Genomic DNA, 3017 nt, shown 5'->3' on the forward strand with positions numbered 1-3017 from the left:
ATTTGTACAGTTGTATGTTGTCTGTGGTGTAATGTGATGTGGTTTGCAGTGAGTCTAATGCTCTTGAAATCGCTCAGGGGTGAAGCAGTTGGCATCCCCCATAAAAAGCAGTTTCAGGGTAGATTTCATTCTTGATGGTGGAAAAGTTATGTTGGTATAAACATAGTCTACTGCAAGTCAACAAAAATGGCACATTATGTTTTACTACACTGGTTTAAAAAAGTATGCAGTGTACTGACTCGTATACTGTAGCCACTGTACATTGTTTAGTCATTCTGCAGATGCCAGAGGTCTCTTTTTAACCCTCTGGAGTTCTTCAGGGACAAACTTGGGTTTTGCATTTTTCTTTTTCAAGCCATTTTGGCTGTGTTGAATGAATGTAGCTCAAATTTGCTACAGGATATTTATTTTTTTTAAAACTTAAAAAATCCTTTTCCACAGCTTTTTGGTATTAGGGTCACTTGCTAATAAAGCATTAAAATGATAGCGTGTATCACTACTGATGATATATCAATGCATTTTTGTCTGTGTGAATGTGTGTGAATATACGCGAGTATGTCCGCACATGCACGCATGTGTGCGTGCACACGTACACATAAAAACAACCAAGTAGTTGTGTGTCAGTCCAACTTCATAAGTGTTTTCCTTTAGAAGGCCACATTCTGTGTTTTGTAATAATTCAAGATGAGAAACTCTGTGCGTTGTGGGGGCGTTCACGAGTGTCCGACTTCATAAGTGTTTTCTAAGAGAAGGTCGCACTCTATAAACAATGCAAGATGAGAAGCAAGAACCCAGACAAAATTGGACTTTGGGTTTTCAAGTTCGAGTTGTGTATGCAGGTGCACTGCTGCCAAAGGTATAAGTATGAGCAGTAGTGCGGGAGTAGTCTGTAGCATTAGTAGGTGGAAAGATGGCATGTTTCAGCGCAAGAGAAGCTTTGGATGAAATAATGCAGAGCGAGAGTGAGAAAGGCACTTCGTCCTCCACTGAGGACTCTGAGATCTCCTCAGTGTCAACCTCTGAAGTAGACCCGGGCCCAGCAGAGGAGTCTTCACGTGACAGCGCAAGTGAGATGGAGGAAGCAGCTGAGCAAGCTTGGGCTTCCAAGGTTGGAAGGATACTCTGGTCCCCCATGAATGATGAGACACTGCAGTATGTCCCAACCACCACCGCTTTGGTGCCAGGACCCACAACTATCGCTGTGGCCCACATCACCGACCCGTTGTCCAGCTTTGGTCTGCTGCTCACTGATGGGATCCTGGAGCATATTGTTGCAATGACCAATCTGCATGGGAGATGCTTGGCGGGTGAGTGACGTGATTTACATGGGGTTGAACTGCAGGCTTATGTGGGACTTTTCCTTTTGACCGGGGAATACAGGTCCATAGGCAAATCAACCCTCAGTCTGTGGAATGACAAAACTGAACGGACCATTTTCAAAGCGACCATGTCCCACAAGCGGTTTCATCAGTGCTTGGCGGGTGAGTGACGTGATTTACATGGGGTTGAACTGCAGGCTTATGTGGGACTTTTCCCACCAGGTGTGGGGTATGTGGACGCAGCAGCTCCTGATGCCATTGAAACCAGGAACAGAGACATCTGTGTTGATGAGCAACTAGTACCTTTCAGGGGGAGATGCAAGTTTAGGCAATACATGACAAAAAAGCCGGCTAAATATGGACTGAAGATTTGGGTAACATGCGATGCGAAAACATCCTACACCTGGAAACTACAGGTATTTTTCCACTGATCCTATTTATTTTGTTGTAGTTATTTATTGTGACTTTATTCTGCCCATGTAAAATACTTTGATCAAGTGGATGTTGACTTGATTTGATTTAATTTGATTTAGGTATATACAGGCAAAACAGCCAGCACTCCCAAGATCAACCAGGGAAAGCGGGTGGTCCTGGAGCTAACAGAGGGGCTCCAAGGACACACTTGTCACCTGTGACAACTTCTTCACTTCATTTGGACTGGCAGAGGAGCTGTTGAAGAAGAAGCTCTCCCTGGTTGGCACCATCCAGAGGAACAAACCCGAGCTTCCTCTTCAGTTGCTCCAGACAAAAGGGAGAGCGGTGCATTCCTCACAAGGACCCACACTGTCGTGTCTTACATCCCCCGACAGTCCTGGAATGTGCTCCTCCTGAGCACAAAGCACCGCGCCCTACATGTCAATGAGGAACCGAAGAGGAAGCCCGTAATCATCCAGGATTACAACAGGTGCAAAGGAGGAGTGGACAACCTGGATAAGGTGGGTTCCATTATGCATCTGTTACACACACATTTATTTATTCTTGTCTAAAATATATGTAGATTCTTTTTTCAAAACAAGCATTTTCAAATAAAATGTGTTTCATGAGAAAGAATACTTGGATCACTTATTCATATTATCTTGTTTTATGTTTGTGGGTTTTTGTTAGGTCGTCAGCATGTACTCCTGCCGGAGGAGAGTGAACCAGTGGCCGCTTGCTCTATTCCATAACCTTCTGGACATCTCCCTTTATAATGCCTTAATCCTGTGGACAGCAGTCGAGCCGGCCTGGAAATGGCAGAAGTCTCACAGGAGGAGGCTCTTCAGTGAAGAAGTCGGAGAAGGGCTGGTGACGCCCAACATCATTGGCGAGTGCACCGCCCCCGCTCAGCAGCCGCTGCAAGTGTGGTGGCCGACCTGCAGGGTGCTACTGCTACTGCAGGCCCTTCTCACAGGAAACCCAAGGGCAGAAAGCCATGCTTCTTTTGTAAACAAGACAAGAGGAAAGCAGGACATGTGTGCTACAAATGTGAGAGGTTCCTGTGCAAGGACCACAGCATGTGGATCTGCAGCCTCTGCTCAGGAGCAGGAGAGTGAGGTGTTAGTGTTCAATATTTAGTGTTCATCTTTGTAAAATAAGTGTTTTCTGGTTCAAACTGATCTTGCATTTGAAATTTATTTTTAGAACACAACAGGGTAATAATAATATATATTTTTACAGTTGTTTTTGGGAAGTGGGACAAATTTGTCCCGAGGGTAATCA

At 44.9% G+C, this 3017-nt stretch overlaps 1 long non-coding RNA gene across 1 annotated transcript; it reads left to right on the forward strand.

Annotated features, from left to right (window-relative positions):
• Positions 1 to 1621: 1621 nt before the first annotated feature.
• On the forward strand, positions 1622 to 2528 carry LOC109959935 (uncharacterized). The gene is made up of 3 exons (XR_002274903.1): positions 1622 to 1735; positions 1853 to 2254; positions 2424 to 2528. It is a non-coding gene; the product is annotated as an uncharacterized LOC109959935 (long non-coding RNA).
• The last annotated feature ends 489 nt before the right edge of the window (positions 2529 to 3017 follow it).

The sequence above is a fragment of the Monopterus albus genome, unplaced genomic scaffold (genome assembly GCF_001952655.1).
Source record: "Monopterus albus unplaced genomic scaffold, M_albus_1.0 scaffold41.1, whole genome shotgun sequence".
Taxonomy (NCBI): Eukaryota; Metazoa; Chordata; class Actinopteri; order Synbranchiformes; family Synbranchidae; genus Monopterus; species Monopterus albus.